Here is a 21,986-nt window from a genome sequence, read left to right as displayed (position 1 = left end):
CCAGAGTCTTTTTTTTTTCTTGTATTTTTCCTTCCATGTATGTCTTGTCAGGTTTTTAAATTGAAAAATGAAGGCATGAGGATTTTGCTATGAGCCTCTATCAATTACTGCTGGAGTCAATGCTGTGGATTGTTTGTGTATTTGAGTATATCAAAGACTGGCAAACATTTAGTGTAGCATTGTGCCAAGTTTCCAAATCCTGTTCCTTTGTCCTTACATATTTTCTGAGGTGAACCAGTTCACGATCTTGAAAGAGGTGTGTGTCTGTTTGAATGTGTGATTGTTCTTACTCTCCAGGTCAGTCAGTGGATAGAGAAAAAATGTCCTAAGAGAGGGATTGATATGGGCACTTCTAGAAACAGGATCTCTGTAATGAGTAGTGCCTGGGAAGGCCTTGGAGATGTTCAGCCAGTTTCTGCAATGTGGAGACCACTGATGGAGAAGCTTAACCAGCTGTAGCTATGCCAGATCAACAGTATCTCAAGGACCAAGCTTGATAAAATATCAGCCACAAGGAAAATTACACATGGTGATGAAGGGCTGGGGCCCTTTATACAAAAGAACTCATTGTCAGTTCTTTCAGATCAATTTAGGAAGAAGAGCTAGGCTTCCAAGTCCTGCAATGAAGGCTAAAGTCTGGAACTGGGATGGCTCCAAACACGTCTGGGTGTAATGTAAGGGAGTCAAAGAAGAGGAGAACAGCAAGGGTCTGGGGACCACCCTGTACTCATCGCCCCAAGTGCACATGGGAACCACGTGTTGCTCTCAGGCACAGAGCATGATTAAGGTGGACATGTCACTGTTTTTTGTGTTGGTTGTATTTTAACTTAACAATTTATTTTAAAATTGTTATCATTGTTTAAGCAAAAAAGCACAATCAAAAAGGGCCCCAATGGAGGAGCTAGAGAAAATACCCAAGGAGCTAAAGGGATCTGCAACCCTATAGGTGGAACAACATTATGAACTAACCAGTACCCTGGAGCTTTTGACTCTAGCTGCATATGTATCAAAAGATGGCCTAGTCAGCCATCACTGGAAAGAGAGGCCCATTGGACTTGCAAACTTTATATGCCTCAGTACAGGGGAACACCAGGGCCAAAAAGTGGGAGTGGGTGGGTAGGGGAGTGGGGGGGAGGGTATGGGGGACTTTTGGTATAGCATTGGAAATGTAAATGAGGAAAATACCTAATAAAAAAAAAGAAAAACAAAGTAAGTAGAGATGTGCAAGTTTCAGTATTAGATGTAATCAGAGCCACATATGCAATTATCCTAATGATGTTCTGCTAAAATGGTAATAGGGAGTGAAAATGATTCAAATTCATGATATATATTACACACATATATGTATATGTTATATACAAATATCATATACATGAACATATATATCATATATGATACATTTCTGATATATATGCTTATATAGAATATACATACCCATCATATATGTGAGATACATAATATATGCCACATAAACATATATGTGTGTATATATCATGTATATCATATAAATATGAAACTGTTGAAGAATAAAAATAAATTTAAACATTTTACTATCTCATCTTTTGCTACATGAAGTTTTGATCCAACTAAAAAGACCCCCTCCAACAGTGTTCAAGGGTATTTTTCCTCCCTATCCTTTCAACACTTTTATTTTGTCCTTTCAAAAATAATCATTTCATGAGTGTGGGATGAGATTTCATTGTGGTTCAATTTGTGTGTAATGATGGTTATTAGTGACGAACATGCAGGCCCTTGGCCCATTTTTAAATCAGGCTATTTGTCTTTTTGTGGTTGTTGTTGTTGGTTGTTGTTTTAATTATTACATTAAAGTTGCTGTCAATTTATACTCCTTATCAAATGTATCATGTCTTTATATGCTCAATTTGCTTTCAAATACTCTTCCATTCTTTAACTTGCTTCTTTAATCTGCATTGGTTTTGCAGAAATACTTTGGTTTGATATTATTCTGTTTGCTTATTTTTGGATTTTTGCCTATGATTCTTGTTTACATCTACGACAATGTCACTAGAATTCCCTTTGTCCCTTATGTCTTCTGGCAGAATTAAAATTCCTAGATCCTGAATTTATATCTTTAACCCATTTTGGTTGCTTTTTTTTAAAATATAAAATGAGGAGTCTAATTTCACTCCTCTATGCATGGAAATCTAGTTTACAAAATAATAATTACTAGAGAAAATTTTTTCTTTTTTCCACTGTGTACTCTTGGCAACTTGTCTTAAACCAGATAATTTTAACTGAGTGGGTCCATTTCTGAATCACTATTCTGTTTCCTTGGTTGATGTGTCTTATTTAATGTCCTTCCTCTGCTACTCTGATTATGATACCTTTGTGTAGATTTTGAAATTAGTGTGATACTTTGGTGTTCTTTCTCTTCAAGTTTGCTTTGGCTATTTCGAGTCATTTTCAGGTCCATATAAATTGTAGGATTTGTTTTTCTATGTCTATGAGAAATGGCGCTGTAGAGGTTGGAGGGATGCCTCCAGCAGTTAAGAATACTCTCCAAAGAGGAACACTCCTCCATTGTTGGTGGGATTGCAGGCTTGTACAACCACTCTGGAAATCAGTCTGGCGGTTCCTCAGAAAATTGGACATAGTACTACCGGAGGATCCAGCAATACCTCTCCTGGGCATATATCCAGAAGAAGCCCCAACTGGTAAGAAGGACACATGCTCCACTATGTTCATAGCAGCCTTATTTATAATAGCCAGAAACTGGAAAGAACCCAGATGCCCCTCAACAGAGGAATGGATACAGAAAATGTGGTACATCTACACAATGGAGTACTACTCAGCTATTAAAAAGAATGAATTTATGAAATTCCTAGCCAAATGGATGGACCTGGAGAGCATCATCCTGAGTGAGGTAACACAATCACAAAGGAACTCACACAATATGTACTCACTGATAAGTGGATACTAGCCCAAAACCTAGGATACCCACGATATAAGATACAATTTCCTAACACATGAAACTCAAGAAAAATGAAGACTGAAGTGTGGACACTATGCCCCTCCTTAGAAGTGGGAACAAAACACCCATGGAAGGAGTTACAGAAACAAAGTTTGGAGCTGAGATGAAAGGATGGACCATGTAGAGACTGCCATATCCAGGGATCCACCCCATAATCAGCATCCAAACGCTGACACCATTGCATATACTAGCAAGATTTTATCGAAAGGACCCAGATGTAGCTGTCTCTTGTGAGACTATGCCGGGGCCTAGCAAACACAGAAGTGGATGCTCACAGTCAGCTAATGGATGGATCACAGGGCTCCCAATGGAGGAGCTAGAGAAAGTACCCAAGGAGCTAAAGGGATCTTCAACCCTATAGGTGGAACAACATTATGAACTAACCAGTACCCCTGAGCTCTTGACTCTAGCTGCATATGTATCAAAAGATGGCCTAGTCGGCCATCACTGGAAAGAGAGGCCCATTGGACACGCAGACTTTGTGTGCCCCGGTACAGGGGAACGCCAGGGCCAAAGGGGGGTAGTGGGTGGGTAGGGGAGTGGGGGTGGGTGGGTAAGGGGGACTTTTGGTATAGCATTGGAAATGTAAATGAGCTAAATACCTAATAAAAAATGAAAGAAAAAAAAAAAAGAATACTCTCCAATCCCAGAGAATCAGAGAGCCTCTTCTGGCTTCTGAAGGTACCATAGACACATGGTGGACAGATGTACCATAAATACATGGTACAAAGACATACATCTCCTCCTTCTACCTCTCCTAATTCCTTCTGACCTCTATTTCCCTCCATATCCACTCCCTTTCTGTCTTTCATTAGAAAAGAACAGATTTCTAAGAGATAACAATAAAAATAATAAAATAAAATATAAAATGAGTAGTTGTACCAGGTTGCAATCCCATCAACAATGGAGAAGTGTTCTTCTTTCTCCACATCCCCACCAGCATCTGTTGTCACCTGAATTTTTGATCTTAGCCATTCTGACTGGTATGAGGTGGAAACTCAGGGTTGTTTTGATTTGCATTTCCCTAATGACTAAGGATGTTGAATATTTCTTTAGGTGCTTCTTGGCCATACAATATTCCTCAGTTAAGAAATCTTTGTTTAACTCTTTACCCCACTTTTAATAGGGTTATTTGATTGTCTGGAGTCTAGCTTCTTGAGTTCTTTGCATATATTGGATATTAGCCCTCTATTGGTTGTAGGACTGGTAATGATTCCATTCTGTTGGTTGCCGTTTTATCTTATTGACAGTGTCCTTTGCCTTACAGAAGCTTTACAATTTTATGAGGTCCCATTTGTCTATTGTTGATCTTAGAGCATAAGCCATTGGTGTTTTGTTCAGGAAATTTTCCCCTGTGCCCATGTGTCCAAGGCTTTCCCCCACTTTCTCTTCTATTAGATTCAGTGTATCTGGTTTTATGTGGAGGTCCTTGATCCAGTTGGATTTGAGCTTTGTACAAGGAGATAAGAATGGATCAATTTGCCTTCTTCTACACACAGACCACCGGTTGAATCAGCACCATTTATTGAAAATGCTGTCTTTTTTCAATTGGATGGTTTTAGCTCCTTTGTCAAAGATCAAGTGACCATGGGTGTGTAGGTTCATTTCTGACTCTTCAATTCTATTCCATTGATATACTCTGTACCAGTACCATACAGTTTTTGGGTTTTGTTTTTTGTTTGTTTGTTTATATTTTTATCACTATTGCTCTGTAACACAGCTTGAGGTCAGGGATGATGATTTCCCCCAGATGTTCTTTTATTGTTGAGTACTACCTGAGGACCCAGCTATACCACTCCTGGGCATATACCCAGAAGATGCTCCAACAAGGACACATGCTCCACTATGTTCATAGCAGCCTTATTTGTAAATAGCCGAAAACTGGAAAAAACCCAGATGTCCTTCAACAGAGGATACAGAAAATGTGGTACATTTACACAATAGGCCATGTTATTCAGCTATTAAAAACAACGACTTCATGAAATTCTTAGGCAAATGGATAGAACTAGAAACCCAGTCACAAAATACAACACATGGTATACACTCACTGATAAGTGGATATTAGCCCTAAAGCTCAGAATACCCAAGATACAATTCACAGACCACATGAAGCTCAAGAAGAAGGAAGACCAAAGTGTGGATACTTTGGTCCTTCTTCAAAGGGGGAACAAAATAGACATGGGAGAAAATATGGAGACAAAGTGTGGAGCAGAGACTGAAGGAAAGGCCATCCAGAGACTGCCCCACCTGGGGATCCATTCCATAAATAGTCACCAAAAGCAGATGCTATTGCAGATGCCAACAAGTGCTTGCTGACAGGACCCTGACATAGCTGTCTTCTGAGAGGCCCTGCTTGAGCCTGACAAATACAGAAGTGGATGCTCACAGTCAACCACTGGGATGAGCATGGGATCCCCAATTAGGAGTTAAAGAAAGGACTGAAGGAGCTGAAGGGGTTTGCAACCCCATAGGAAGAACAAAAATATGAAACAACCAGACTCCTCAAAACTCACAGGGACTAAATCACCAACTAAAGAGTACACATGGAGGAACCCATGGTCCCAGCTGCATAAGTAGCAGAGGATGGCCTTGTTGAACATTCATGGGAGGAGGCCCTTTGTCCTGTGAAAGACAGGGTAAGGGAATGTCAAGGTGGGGAGGAGGGAATTGGGTAGGTGGGGGAACACACTCATAGACGCAGGGGAAGAGGGGATGGGATAGGGGTTTTCCAAGGAAGAAACAGGAAAAGAGGATATAATTTGAAATATAAATAAAGAAATTATTCAATAAAAAGGAAAAACATATAAGATGAAAAACCCCTATCTTATAAAAGTTGGACATGGCAACCCAACACAAGGAAAACAGTCCCAAGAGCAGGCTCAAGCGTCAGAGACCAATTTGTTTTCACAGAAAAGAATGACATAAAAATACTAAGCTAATAGCTATAGTAAAAGCAGAGGGTCTTGTGTACAGCTATGTAAACACTGTGCTTGCTGCTTTAGTCTCTATGAGCTTGTATGTACCCTGCTTAGTTGATTTCAAGAATCTTGTTCTCCTGTAGTCCTCTACCCTCTCAGTCTCTTATAATCTCTGCTTCATCTTCTTCTGGATTCCCTGCACTCTGAAGGAGGAATTTGGTGGAGGCCTCCCATTTAGACTTTCTTTCCATGTAATATTTGGCTGTTGGTCCTTATCTGAGGCTGGAGGAAGCTTTTCTGATGATAAGACATATCAGGAGACACTGACCCATTAGTATAGCAGAATAACATTAGGAGGCCATTATTGATACTATTTTGTTTAGACCAGTTGTATTTGGTTTTACTCTAGGACTTTGGGCTATCTAGTTGCTGGTTCTTAGTTACCCAAGCAGTATGGGTTCCTTTTTGTGGAGTGAACCTTAAGTCAGATCAGACATTGTTTGGCTACTCCCACAAGTTCTGTACCACCCCTGCTCTAGGGTATTTTTCAAGCAGGACAGATTGTAGGTTGGTTTTGTGACTGGGTTGGTGTCCATGTTTCTTTTTGATAGCCTTCTGTGTACCTTCCAACACCAGAGTGTAGTATGTAGGGGTAAAGGCTCCATGTACAGGCCAGCTCAACTCCTCCATGTTTATTGAATTGCATGGGTATTGTCTTCAGCAATGGGGCTCTGATCTTGGCTTGCACAGAGCTACCCTTTGTCTTAGCATCAGCCTGGATTATTTGGGAATTTACATGGGATACGCTTGGCAAAAAATATCAATTGAATGCAGCCCAGTCCCTCCACTGGAAGCTTTTCCTGGCTATAAAATATAGCCAATGTAGAGTCCATCTCTCCCATTAGTAGGAGTCTTCATTAGTATCACCTTCATAGACTCCAGGAAGTTCTCACTGCACTAGGGTTCCATACTATTCCCAAATGCCCTACCCCCTCCCAAATTCTAGCTGTCTCTTCCTGCACTCTTTCCCTCTATCCTATCTCCCCCAACATCTGATCCCCACCCTCTTCTTCACCACCCCCCTCACTTTACCCATAAATTTATTCTATTTCCCCATCCACAGGATATCCATATGCTCCCTCCTAGACCCCTCTTCTTTACCAGATCTCTCTGGGTCTATGGATTGTAGCTTAGTTATCATTTATTTAATGACTAATATCCACTTATAACTGAATGCAAAGATATTTATCTTTCTTGGTCTGTGTTATCTCACTCAGGATGCTTTTATTGGTGGTGGTAGTGGTGGGTTTTTTTGTTTGTTTGTTTGTTTTTGTTTGTTTTTTTTCTTTCTTTTTTTTGAGTTCCAGTCATTTGCCTGCAAATTTCCTGATGTCACTTTTTTAAACAGCTGAGTAATATTCTATTATGTAAATGTACCATAATTCCATTATTCATTCTTCTCTTGAGAGTTATCTAAATTGTTTTCAGTTTCTGGATATTATGAATGAAGGCACTATGAACATGGTTGAGCAAATGTCCTTGTAATAGGATAGAGCATCCTTTTGGTATATGCCCAAGAGTTATATAGCTGGGTCTTGAGGTATATGGATTCCCAGTTTTCTGATGAAGCACCATATTGATTTCCATAGTGGCTGTATAAGTTTGAACTCTCACTAGCAATGAAGGAGTGTTCTCATTGCTGCATACCCTCATCATCATGAGCTGTCACTTATGTTGCTGATCTTAGTCATTCTGACAGGTGTAAGAATGAATCTCAGAGTAGTTTTGATTTGCATTTCCTTGATTACTAAGGATGTTGAACACTTCTTTAAGTGTTTCTTAGTCATTTGAGATTCCCCTGTTAAGAATTCTGTTTAGATTTGTACTCCATTTTAAAATGAGATTATTTGGGCTTTTGGCATCTAATTTCTTGACTTCTTTTTATATTTTCTATATTAGTGCACTATTGGATGTAGAGTTTGTAAAATCCTTTCCCATTCTCTAGGCTGCTGCTTTGTCTGACTGATGGTATCGTTTGGCTTACAGAAGCTGTTCAGTTTCATGAGGTACCACTGATTAATTGTCAATCTCAGTGATTGTGCTACCGGTATTCTTAAGTCTATTTTCTTGGAATATCTATTTCCAACCTTTTACTATGAGGCCTCTTCTTGATGTTGAGTTGTGTTTTGTGGATACAGTAGAGGGATGTATGCTGTTTCTTAATCTATTCTGTTAGTCTCTGAATTGAAACCATTGATATCAAGAAATATCAATGACCAATGATTTTTTTATTCCTATCATTTTGTTTGCAAGAGGTAGTAGTGGTAGTATGTTTGTGTGCATGTATGTATGTCTGTGTGTGTTTGTGCGTGTGCATGTGTGTATATGTGTGTGTGTTTGTGTGTGTATGTGTCTCTTCTTTAAATTTTGCTGGTGTGAGATAATTTATTTCCTATGTTTTCTTGGGTGTAGTTTACCTCCTTAGGTTGGAGCTTTTCTTCTAGCATCTTTTGTGGGGCTAAATTTGTAGCTAGATATGGCTTAAATTTCACTTTATCAGAGAGTATCTTATTTTCTTTGTCAATAATGAATGCAAGTTTTGATAGGTATAGTAGTCTGACTGACATCTGTGGTTTCTTTGAGTCTGCAGCTCAACTGTACAGGCCTTTCTGGCTTTTGGAATCTCCTTTGAGAAGTCATATGTAATTTTAATAGGTCTGCCTTTATATGTTATTTGGTCTTTTTCCCTTACAGCTTTTAATATTTTTCTTTGTTCTGTATGTTTATTGTTTTGATTATTTGGCAAGGGTGCTTTCTTTTCAGGTCTAATCTATTTGGTGCTCTGTATGCTTCTTATAACTTTATAGGCATTTCATTTAGGTTAGAAAATTTTTCTTCTATAATTTTATTAAAACTTTTTTCTGGACTTTGAGCTGTATTCTTGCCTATATTTTATTCTTATTAATCTTAGGGCTAGTCTTTTTATGTCTCAGATTTCCTGGATGTTTGGGGTCAGAAGTATTTTAGATTTAACATTTTCTTTGATAGATGTATCTATTTCTTTTATTGTATCTTCAATGACCAAGAGTCTCTCTTCCATCTCTTGTACTTTATTGACAAAGCTTGCCTCTATAGTTTCTATTTGCTTTCTTAAATACTTCATTTCCAGAATTTTGTCAGTTTGTGTTTTCTTTATTGATTCTACTTCTAATTTCAGGTATGAAACACTTTTATTCATTTCCTTCTCTTTCCACAGCTTGTTCATGTTTTCCTGGATTTTAAAAGGGATTTGTCAATTTTAAGGACCTGGTATCTACTTCATAAAGGCTATTTTAAGGCCCTTTTCTTGTGCTTCAACTAATTTAGAATATCTAGAGCCTAGCATGGTAGTATAGCTAGGCTCTGGTGATGTCATATTACCTTGGCATGTAGGCATCTGGATTTGGGATGATTATCTTCTAGGTTCTGATTTCTGGATTTGTCTTTGTTGGGTGAGTATTTTATTCCTTGGTTTCTATTTCCTATCTGGATTTTCAGATAGTGTGACATGTGTGTGTTGCTTGTTTTCGTGGCCTGCCCAGATCATGTGTTCACAGTGAGTGCCTACTGGTGTTGGAGCCTGGGATACTGTGCTGGGATGAGTTAGGAGAAGGAAGGTTAGAAGAGCAGGTTTTGTGATCCATTAGGAATAAGGTAAGAGAAGAAAGGGAGACCACGACAGGTTTAGTGCTACATACCTGAGGATGAACCTAGGCTATAATCATCCCAAACCCAGATGCCTACATGCCAGGAGAATATTATATCAGTTATATCACACTTCTGAGGTTTTTATATCATTAATTTTTTATAATATTCTGAGGAATATTATATCAGTTATATCACACTTCTGAGGCACACTTTAAAATAATGCCTGTAGCTGGGAACCAAGCCTCTACTCCATGGGTGTTTTGCATGGACATTTCATATGTAAGCTATAATATGTTATGTAAAAGCTCATGTTCCTCTCATAATAAAAGTATATCTAATCCATTTCCAAGAGTCCAAATATAAAAATTCCACTATTGCTTGAAAGTGTTAAATAAAAGACTGCTTTAAAACAAGTTAAACCCTTAATTGTGAGCACCTTTAAACATAGAAATAGGTTACATACTTCCACCATTCACTGACGCTAAGTAAGTGTTCCTATTCAAAGAAGGAACAACATGAGAAGAATAAGGAATGAAGATCAATTGAGTCTAGAAGGACAAACACTAAGTCCTATAGTTCCTTGTCTTTACTTAGAGGCATGTGGCACATGATGTGAGTTCCCAAGGATTAGAAGCCCTTGTCCTTTACCCACGTTGGCTGCATCCCATGTAGTGCTCTATTGTCTTGGGACTACTGATTGCCTACAGCCTTTCTAGTGTATGTTCCAGCATTCTGTCACTTCCCACCTCTTAGATGCCTCACTGTGGCTAGGATTTCACCCTCAGAGCTTTGCACATCATCTCAGGAATCTCCTGCAGGAGCCTGATGTTGTTACACATTACACTACATCTCATGTCTTCCTGTAAATTTGGGAGCAAGTCTCCATGACCCCATGACTGATTTTCATATGGCTGAGAAGCTGACATAAATGATGGATGTCAGTTTGTGGACATATCCAGTGGGAACTGCGATACCTGCAGACCATGGTTCTATTTGTGACATGAATTTGGGATGGGTGGGGACTTTTGAATGGGGTCAGGCTAATTCCTGAGATGTCCTCAAAGCATCTGCCCTGTTGTGGTAATACAAAGAACTTGGTTTCTTTGTGTTGGCATAGATTTTTTCTGAAACTATTGCTTCCAGCACCTCAACTTTACACCAACTTCTCTGCACATTTTATTCCTCCATTTATAAAGCTTTCCACTTTTTTTTTTATAAGTGAGCCAGCCTTACAATAGTTATCAAACCATAACGTATCTTGAAAGCCTTGGACTTTCTTCTGCTGAGTTAATTAGCCACCATCAAATTCAGCCTTCCTTAGTGTCTCAGGATCTACCTCAACATAATGCTCTTTGCCAGAATATAAGACAAAGGACCTGAAGTCCAGGTCCATACAGAGTCTTTGTTCCCATTTGAAATCTCACAGACTTCATTGTTTGCATTTTTGTCAACATTCTGTTCTTTTCTACTCTCACCAGAATCACCCATTACTCTGTGTTATAGCTAACCAGAGCTTATATAACCCACATTTTCAAAGCTGTTTCTGAGGCTTCTGAATCAAGTGGTCAAGTAGTCATAGAAATCACATTTTTTTTCTGGTATCAATTTTCTGTTTTAGCCAGGTTTTACATTCCTGCTAGAAAACAGAACACATGAACACCTTGAGGGAAAAGGGATTTATTTTGAATTAAAACTTCAGAAGGCTTGGTGCATGTATCCTTGGTCCTATGCCTTTGGGAAGAACATTATATGTGGTAAAAGAGGTTTTTAAAGTCAAGAGACAGGAGAGGGCTGAGGATAGGGAAAGAGGGATGGAGAGATGCAGAATGAGAGAGAGAGAGAGAGAGAGAGAGAGAGACTAGGGACTATGTGTCTAAGGTAATGTCCTACTGCTGTAAAGAGACACCATGACCAGAGAAACTCTTATAAAGGAAGGCATTTAGCATTTAATTAGTGTTGATTTATGTTTCAGAGGTTTAGTCTATTATCACCATGGGACAGAAAGCATTACTGAGTGCAGTAGACACAGGTGCTAGAGAAGGAGAGAGAAAGGAGAGAGAGAGAGAGAGAGAGAGAGAGAGAGAGAGAGAGAGAGAGAGAGAGAGAGAGAGAGACTGGCTTGACCTGGCATTAACATTAGAAACCTCAATCCCACCTGCAATGGCACACTACCTGCAACAAAGCCAGACCACCATATTAATAGCGTCACTTCCTGGTGACCAAGCATTGGAATCTCTGAGCCTATGGGGGCCATTCCTATTCAAACCACCAGACTATGTATCGTTCTCAAAGGCACACCTCTCAGGAACCTACTTCCTCCAGCTAGTCTTTACTCCTGAAGCTTCAACCATGTCCTCAAATCCTGCCACTAATGAGGACCAAACTTTCAACATATTATCCTGTTGGGTATTCAAACCATAATCATCTGCACATTAAATGCCTAAAACCAACGTGCTGTTAGCATGGCCGACGTAGAATTTAATCTGTTCATCACTTTTGCTTTATTGCTGCTATTTCTTTTCTTGACTTGTCCTGTTTATCTAATTATTTCTCTCACCAAAAGATATTACCCCCCCACACACACAAGTAAGAGAAATGAATTAAAAACAAAAAACCAAGACAGTGTAAGTTTTAATATGCCTTAAGCTACTTCTTTCTTGAGGCTGTTCACATCCTGTTGTTTATGCACTGGAACCAGAGCATGGTGTTAAGCAGGTTTGCTTAAATGGAACTCTTCACATTATGAATAAGTGAGAAAGCAGCAGTGTTGAATGCAACTTCTATATTTGCATTACATAAGGCTTGAACTGATAATATCTCTAATATTAATTTTTAAAAATATATTTTTCTCAAGAGACAAATGATAACATAAGTTTAAGGGGAAATTACTTTATAGAAGCTATGTAATTTAATAGATTTATTTTTTATAAAGTGTTGGGTTATGAAAGGTGTGAGGTAATGAAAAAGTTAATATTAAAAACTGAATTCCTTGGAGAATTAATGAACAATTAGTTTTACTTTACAAATTATTTTGCCATTCTGTGTTCTTGCCCAGGGGCTACTTAGAGCTGAAACTCAAGCATAAAATAGGAATGAGAAGTAATAATACCACTTAATGAGGAATAAAATATTCATATTTAAATGTTCGTGGGACATAAATGAAACCATTATTTTGTGTATTTTTATGTGTCTTCTGTTTTAATACATTTTCTAAGTTTCAGAAGTCCACACACTGAAGCCTTACCACAACTGCCAACAACTCAAGTGATTTCCTTTGACATGGAGATACGTGGTCAAATGAAAAGACATGATGGAGATTCTCTCATGATAATGACTTTAATTACTATTTATGTTTCAAGCAAAGCACTTTAGCTGATTCTGTGGGTTATAGAAAGAAGTAAAAATCCTCCAAGGGGGTTTACATTCCAAGAAAAGAAGTGAGAATTCAAAATATTATTTGTCATTTGTAGACAAAGCCGAAATTGATTTCACAGGACAAGAGATCTTAATTATTGATGAGTTTTACACATGAATATTCCATAGCAAGTGATATAGGATAAAAGATTAGACAGAGAAGGGTGGAGGTTGAATCTAGAAAGATGCTGTGAATGGATGAAGAATGTCCAACTGAATGCACAAATCCACTTTAGGGTCCAACCTTCTGGTTAAAAAGCAGGAAAAAAGAATCCCTGATCAACTTGGTAGTCTAGTAGATAGACAGTGGATGTTCCTTAAGCAGTAACTTTCTCACTCAGATGCTCTTTTAAACTTATCTGTAAACACTTCACACATGAAACCAACACAGGTACAGTCAAGTACACATGCAGACACATGTACTCTGTTTAGATTTTTAGGGGCTAATAATGCAATAGGTTTGTGTGTGTGTGTGTGTGTGTGTGTGTGTGTGTGTGTGTGTGTGTGTGTGTGTTTGTATGCATGCTTAACCATGTTGTTATTTAGTCACATAACTTCTCCCTCTATTTGGAAATTGTTTCTAGCAAATAGTAGTAGTGAATGCCTGTAAGCCTGTAATCTCAGCAATTGGAAGGATGAGGCAGGAGGGTTACCTTAATTTAGAGACCAACCTGTACTACATAGTATGTTTCAGGCTAGCTATGCTTGCATAGCAAGACAGTGTCTAAAAAGAAAAGAAAAAGCCAACAGGAAAACTAAGACAATCCCCAAAAACCAACTACTATAAAATGGTAGTAACAATTCTGTATCTATGTGCATCACGTATACATCATATACACACATAATGTATATACACACACACACATATATATATATATGTCATGAAATATACATATATCCAGGAAAAAGTATATCCTGAAATATACTTTTTAAGTAGTTTAGGAGTAAGGATGTTGATACAGGACTGCCTATGTTTAAATCCCTCTGGTCCATCACTACTATGTGTGCACCTTTGGTCAGGTTATTGATCTTCTCTCTCCTTCCAATTTGTGTATTAAAAAAGTGGGAGTAACAATAATATTTATTAATACTATATACATAATTGTTGCAAGAATTAGTTAGCAATAAAATGGGATGAGTACACAGTATTATATGCATATAACCTATTTAAATGATTATATATGAATTTACATATTTAAAATTATGAAATAAAAACATATGTATATGGGAACTAATGCCTTATATGCACATATATCCACTCTGTATAAACATAATTTTACAACAATTATATTTAATACTGTTTTAGTCATGCTATTGGAATATAATTGAAACCATTGTTTTATATATTTTCTTGTGTCTTCTGTTTTAATAAATTTTCTAAGTTTCAGAACATTTTCATGTGTTAGTGTCCCAAAGCCCACACTCAAATTTCAAAGCGTTACTGCATCCATTGACAATTCACAAGATCTCCTTTGACACAAAGACATAGGGTTAAATGAAATGCTTCATGATGTATTCAGGGATAATGAGAATGCATGTGTAAGTGGTTACATGCCCATATAAACACCTATAGGTAAAACACATATACATGTACCAATGTAGATAAAAGAAAGCTTAATACTGAAAACTGCTCTGCAATACTGTCAGTTTGGGTCTTGAAAAGCATCCAGTGGCTTTCATCTCTTCTCATTCTCCTCATCGATCTAGAGTTTCTGGAAGTCAGTCCCAGAGTCACTGAAAGATTGAATTTCAGGTAACCTAGGGAGGCAGTGTCAGCTGATGCTATACCCGGCTTAGCTCTCTATGAGAGCCATTAGATTTCAATCTTCTCTGTGAGCTTGGCCATCTTTTAGAAATGATTTCTCTCTAGTGTGTGTTAGTTTAGATTAAACTAGGCTATAGACTTTTAAAATAGCAAGTACTTATTCCATATCAGGGCTGGATTCATTGAGCAGAGTGAAAACTAATTTGGGCATTCACTGTACATGCATTTGCTATGAATGTGTGAGGCAGAGGTTTCATATTTTATTTATAATTTGTTATGAAGAAAGAATTGATTCAAGATATAAATATAGCTACAGAAACATTGTTCACAAATGATATCTGATTTCTTATGACATTTCGCTTCTATGAAAGAGTGCTGGTGTCATTTAGAAAATGCTATATGTATTTTTAGAACCAAACACAGCCACTTAATTTCCTGGTCAACTTTTGTTATAGTTTATACCATTCATGACTGTCTAGGCTCCCTCTGAGAGGTAATACGGAATTAGAAAAATTTTAATTTGCATGCCCCTTTCTTCCCTAAGTCCTATACATGCGAGCCTAACTGTGAATCTTATATCAAAACGACTTATTCCTTGATATTCTGTTTATTACCTAGCACTGTATCTGTCTAGAATTTCTCCTGTAATAATTTTTGAAACATTAATTTTAACACACAAAAGCAGCATCCATATGCTAATGATTTATATACAATGAAAAAAATGGGGCTTGTCTCTGAAACCATTCACACATCACAGACAGTCCTGAATTATCCCCTATCAGGCTTTACATTGCTATGGGAAAAACAGCTGATACAGCCAAATGAAAGAAGGAAGGCATTGGTGTTTTTGGTTGTTGTTGAGGTTCAGAGGTCTTAGTTTACTTTTGAGAAGCTGAGCCAAGTGAAGTAGCTCACATGATGGCTGTGATGCCACAGTAGGGACACCTAGCCCTAGGGAACTGAGGCCAAGGATGGGCCTCCACTGACCCACTTCCTTCACTCAGCTGCATCTGTTCATTCCCTCTCCAGTTGTTTTGTTCAGATTTTGAGTCATCACTGGAGCCCACTGCTCTTGAGCTAGAGCGCCCAAGTAGATGTCTAGGGAAGGCATCTCGGACACACACTTGGGTACTTTTTCTAGTGTCTTTGTCATTTCTCCATAAAGTCAAGCTTACAGTAGGAATTAACCATCAGCTTTTCTTTATAAATACTTAACACACTTGTTTTCTAAACAACAAAATGATACAATTTGGCATTATCAGCTCACTCTTTGGGGGCATGTCCAGAAGTACTCTAGCAATGATGCAATATTTATCTCGTAGTACTTGCTTTTGTTTTTAAAAATTGGAATGGATCAGCTTAGGAAAAAAGGCAAGAACAAAGGTTCTATTAGATCTGTGCTCTTGGGCTGGAGAGATGGTTCAGCCCTCAAATGCTAGGCTCACAGCCAAAATATAAGATCTGTGCTCTTAAGGTAGTCAGATCTTACAATTTATTAGGGAACATCACTGATTTGAGAAAAGAGTGGTTTCCTCCTGCTCTGACCTTGTCAACCTTTCTTTCTAAAGTTCACATGAGCAAAGAGGCCAACTCTCTCCAGGTTACAGTTTGAAGATAGTAAGCAGCCGAAACAAGCAAGTCAAGAGTTCTCATTCAGAGGAGATGACACTCCTTAACGTTAAAAGTGGCCTTGTGCAATAAACAAATATGGCAGCAGGCCTGCTGGATATGCTTATTGAACAAACACATCCCTGTTTGTTCAATAATCACTCTACAGAGACAGATCTCTGACTGAAAACTATGTCAGTTATTCATGTACTTCTGAAACAGCTAGTGAGTGACCATGGTTTGAACCTTTGTAGTGGTTAGGAAGGCAAAATTTGCACTGCCAATACACAGCAGAGAAAGGGAGAGGGAAGGAAAGGTCAGTGGGGCAGGCAGGAAAAATTTCCTCATATTAAAAAGTCTGAGAAACATTAGAAAAATGTGATGACTATGTCAACTTATTTTAATGTTTTAAAATAGAAAAATATCAGACTCTAACACAGACTAGAAGAGGGAAATGAGCCACTATGTGAATGAGGCAAATCACAGGACTGTATTCTGAGATTCAGGTCAACATATAAGATGTTAGATTAAAAAGGTAATAACTTTTTTTGAAGCAAATTAGACAAAAATGTTCTTTTGTTAGCAACATGATATACATTAAGTGTCTCCAAGAAAGAAGTTGGTTACTCCCATGTGTGGCATTTGATCTAGTATGTTACCAGCAGGCACGTACTCTAAATTTCAGGGTCCACAACAGGGTGAGAATTGTTGATGGTTTTCTTCTCGGGTGTCCTGCATATCACCTTTTAGCGTATTGAATGCTAGCCAATAGAGATGAAGAGTCTAGGTGAGTATCAATTTGATATTCCATTGTTCTATGATGCAAGCACATGTTATCTTCAGCAACAGAGTTTTGCTGCCAAGTTCTGAAGGGTAACAAAAAGCATTAATTGGGGGTCTATAGACGCTGGCCAATAACTCCAAAAACAGTAACCTACTCCTTCTATTGAGCATTTTATTTTTAAGTTCTGGCTAATCAGGCATTGTTGCCCACTTTTCTGAGTAGGCAAACACACCTCTCCATGTTTTCTCTCTAATGTCTTGTCTCAGTATGCTTTCTCTAACACAGAGGGCTTGGTTACTGAATCTCCAAGGCTCTTCTCCCTGCCAAGTGGTCCTCATCTGCCTGCTTTACTCAATAGCTGACATTCTTCCTTTCTTTTCTCCATTCTACTCTTCTTGGGAGCTGTTGATATTACAGCTTGCCTGCCTCAGGGCTTTTCTTTCTTTTTTTTTTTTTCATTTTTTTATTAGATACTTTCTTTATTTACATTTCAATTATTATCCCCTTTCCTCGTTTCCCCTCTGAAAACCTCCATCCTCTCGCCCAACCCCCTGCAAATCAACCCACCCACTCTTGCTTCCTGATCCAGGCATCCCCCTACACTGGGGCATAGAAACTTCACAGGAACAAAGGCCTCTCCTCCCATCGATGACCAGCAAGACCATCCTCTGCTACATATGCGGCTGGAGCCATGAGTTGCTTCATGTGTACTCTTTGGTTGTTGGTTTAGTCCCTAGGAGCTCTGGGAGTACTGGTTGGTTTATATTTTAGCATCCTTGAGCATGCATTTTTGTCTGCTCCTACTTTCTTTTGTTAGTGAGAGCTTGTGTCTCTAGCTGCATATGTAGCAGAAGAAGGCCTAGTCTGCCATCATTGGGAAGAGAGGCCCCTTGGTCCTTCAAACTTTATATGCCCCAGTACAGGGGAACGCCAGGGCCAAGAAGTGGAAGTGGGTGGGTAGGGGAGCAGGGCGGGGGTGGGGGGAGGGTACAGGGGACTTTTGGGATAGCATTTGTAATGTAAATGAAGAAAATATCTAATAAAAATAAAAAAATAAAATAAATGAAAAAAAAAGACTCCTAAGTGGAGAATCTCAATTTTTCTTCTGTTATCATTATAAGCCATCTACCCAGAAAACTCTTTTCAAATGTGTGCTTTCCTCTATTCTTTTTTTTTTTTAAGATTTATTTATTATTATATCTAAGTACACTGTAGCTGTCTTCAGATGCACCAGAAGAGGATGTCAGATCTCATTACGGATGGTTGTGAGCTACCATGTGGTTGCTGGGATTTCAACTCAGGACCTTTGGAAGAGCAGTCGGTGCTCTTAACCACTGAGCCATCTCTCCATCCCTCCTCTCCTATTCTTAAAGCTAAAAATAAATTGTACAATTAATATTATTTTTTTACATGATTTTATCTTAGTGAAGATGGCCATTGTGGGATTTCATCCCTGGACGTGTATGCCTTTTGTTGATTTGAAGGTAAAAATCTCTTTCTTTTGTCCTTAAATCCTTTGATTTTTTCAGGAAAGTGGGCTCTACTGAAATTATAGAAATCAAGTATGCAAATGAAACATTTTTGCCCCGCTTGTCTAAACAGATAACTGATAAGGTGGGGCTTCACAGGTCACAAACAATTATTATAATGTTGAACAGCAACATTACAAAAATCTAGTGAAACAGGCTGCCTTATCGTTAAGATTGAAATTGTCTTAGCAATTGTGGATGAAACTGAAAACTATGATACCAATTCTATATACAGTAGCTATTGCTGCTGGCCATTCAAGCAAAGAGTAGATTTCTCTGTCATCAGTATACAGTTCAGGGTGGAAGTTTCTCAAAGAACTGAAAAATAGAGCTGTCATGTGACCCAGTTATCTCAGCCTCTGTACATATCAAGACTCAGTTCAACACCCATAAATTCTTGCACATCATGATTATTGCTTCATTATTCACAATAGCCAGGAAATGGAAATAGCCTATAGAAAATGGATAGGGAATACACACAATGGAATTTTACTTAACTATTAAAAATCACATTGTGAGGAAAATGGATGATATTGGAAATCACTGTTAAACAAAATAAGGAGGTCTGAGAAAGATAAACACTATGCTTTTCCTTATATGTTGATCCTATATTGAAAAATAACATAGATGTTTGTAGGTATGTGGTGTGTGTGTGTGTGTGTGTGTGTGTGTGTGTGTGTGTGTGTGTGTGTAAATCAGAACAGGAATCCTTCAGAAAGAGAGAGAGAGAGAGAGAGAGAGAGAGAGAGAGAGAGAGAGAGAGAGAGAGAGAAACTAAAGGGAGGAAAGAAAGGAGAGATAATGGAATTCCTATGTCATGAGAAGACTTTGGAGAAGAAAAGGTCTGGCCAGATGAAGAGAACAGAGGCACGAAGGAGGGCACTGAAGTCAGAAAGATGAATTGCAACAAAGTATAATGACCTTATGTATGAAAATGCCGTAGGCCCCTAAAGAAGGAGCTAGAGAAAATACCCAAGGAGCTAAAGGTGTTGGCAACCCTATAGGAGGATCAACAATATGAACTCACCACTACCCCCCAGAGCTGTGTCTCTAGTTGCCTATGTAGCAGAGAATGGCCTAGTCGGCCATCAATGGAAAGAGAGGACCTTGGTCTTGAGAAGATCATATGCCCCAGTACAGGGGAATGCCAGGGCCAGGAACACAGGAGTGGGTAGGTTGGGGGAGCAGGGCAGGGGGAGGCTATAGGGGACTTTGGAGATAGCATTTGAAATGTAAATGAAGAAAATATCTAATAAAAAAGAGAAAAAAAGAAAAAGAAAATGCTGTAATGATGCCTGCTACTCTGCATGCTAACTTTGAAAAATTAATTGAGAAAACATATTCACACACTTAGTAGTTTCCATTTAACATCTCTTAGAGAGCCTCTAATCATATGAAGAGTGTCAATCACCTGTCTAGAAAAAATTTATAATACGAGAATTTATAAGGAGAACAAGAAAGGACCAGCCAGAACTTTATTGTGGGTGATGGATTTGTGTGTGTGTGTGGGGGGGGGGGGGGGTGGGGGGTTGGCGGGAGTTAGGGGCAGCCCTGTTTTCATCTTCCAGTGCCCACATTGCTATTTCAAATGATATTGCCTGGACAGACCAGAGCTTAGCCTTTCCCTCTTGATACGTATCCAGATGGCAGACACGTGTCATTTCCTTGTGGAGAACTGGAGTGACTTACCATGCAGTAGCAGGTAGCATAAACACTACGTGCACCAGATGTAGCTTGTAGTGTAGGAGGGTCTTCCGCGTGTGAGAGGCTGCAGGCGTGTTTCTCATTTCCCCTTCTTTTACTTGTTTCTAAAATATGACAAGAACAAAATGTAACAGGAGGAGAAGGACCTGACTGTTCAGGATGACAGAGAAGAAAGATGACCAGGTCCCTGCTCATATCTTACAAAATTATCTATGCGTTCTTCTGCCTACCCCTGCAGTTCTTCTAAGGAAACTCATTCTTTATTTGTTTACTGTGTTAAAATTGTCTGTGAAGGATGTCTCATTGTCCAGCTCAAAACAATTCTGGGCAAGGCAGCAGGATTTTAAATGCTTGTAAAATTTTCAGAATAGGTAGAAACCCATAATTGCACATAGCAGAATCAGGTTTCAGCTGTAAGGCTACTAATAATGAAGGGACCATCTATCTCTATTTTTATATATAGTCCATGCTCTAATACATATCGAAAATGAACAAATAAATAAAATTGACATACTACATCAAGTGTCCCAAATTTGCCCTTATTAGTGCTATTTAGGGAATCATTTAATGAGCCTCACTGAGCCATATTCTCTTCAGCTCTAAAGTAGGGTTAAACAGTGTGTTCTTCCTCGTCCTCTTGCTGGGAATTATGAAGCAAGTTACGGTGGTTTGAATGAGAATGGCTATCATAGGTACATATGTTTGAATGCTTGGTCTCTAGTTCCTGGAACTGTTGAAGAATGATTAGGAGACGAGGCCTTGTTGGAGGAAATGTGTCAGTGGGAATGGGCTTTTTGGTTTCAAAAACTCATGCCAGGCCCAGTTCCTTTCCACCCCCTCTCCCTCCCTCTCTTCCTGTTTCTTCCTCCTTCTCTTCTTTCCTCCATTCCTCCCTCCCTCCTTCTCTCCTTTCCTCTTTTTCTACAACTTAAGGATCAGATGTGAGCACTCAGCTACTGCTCCAGCACCCTGCCTGCATGCCTGCTCCTATAATATCCACCATGATGTTCATGAACTCACCCTCTGAAACTGCAGCCAAGCCCCCCATGAAATGCTGTATTTCTTCAGTTGCCTTGGTCACAGTACCTCCTCACAGCAATAGAACAGAAACTAGGACACAAGTGTTCACACGAAGAAAGATCTTAATAAATGTTAACTATAATCACTTCCCTGGATATTAAAATTTGATTCTCATTTTCTTTTCTGTACTTTATATTCCTTCTATTTCTAAGAACACCGAGTTACTTTTATATCCAGTAAACAAAACACAGCAGAATAATCTTGTAGAAAAGTCTTGGATGACACAAACAGAGAACAGAAGTCTAAAATAAGTATAAAATATCACAGAACAGTCTGATTTTCAATCTATTTTATGGCTTAGAAATGGTATTTGTCAGGATAATTCAGCCTACTTTCTAAAATATTTCATCAGTGTCCTTTGAAACCTTAGCAAATATTGAGAAAAAAAAGGACTTTCATAATAAAATGGATCTTATTTTATGGTTGTCCACATACCCGTGACCTTTCTTGGGTATCCTAAGCTGGTCCTATGCCCGTTGGTGAAGGCAGCAGTAGTTTTTTATTT

General features: G+C 38.6%; 1 long non-coding RNA gene across 1 annotated transcript in view; it reads right to left on the bottom strand.

The window, feature by feature from the left end:
• Gm46823 overlaps positions 1 to 21,488 on the bottom strand; it is a 51,582-nt gene extending 30,094 nt beyond the window's left edge. The window contains exons 1-2 of the long non-coding RNA XR_001783983.1: positions 21,422 to 21,488; positions 20,387 to 20,505 (exon numbers count right to left, since the gene is read on the bottom strand). This is a non-coding gene — a long non-coding RNA (predicted gene, 46823). The remainder of the gene's footprint in view (positions 1 to 20,386; positions 20,506 to 21,421) is intronic.
• Between the last annotated feature and the right edge of the window lie 498 nt (positions 21,489 to 21,986).

This window comes from Mus musculus, chromosome 3 (genome assembly GCF_000001635.26).
Source record: "Mus musculus strain C57BL/6J chromosome 3, GRCm38.p6 C57BL/6J".
In the NCBI taxonomy this organism is placed as follows: domain Eukaryota; kingdom Metazoa; phylum Chordata; class Mammalia; order Rodentia; family Muridae; genus Mus; species Mus musculus.
Note: the sequence above shows the minus strand (reverse complement) of the source record. Positions and strands in the feature narration are given on the sequence as shown.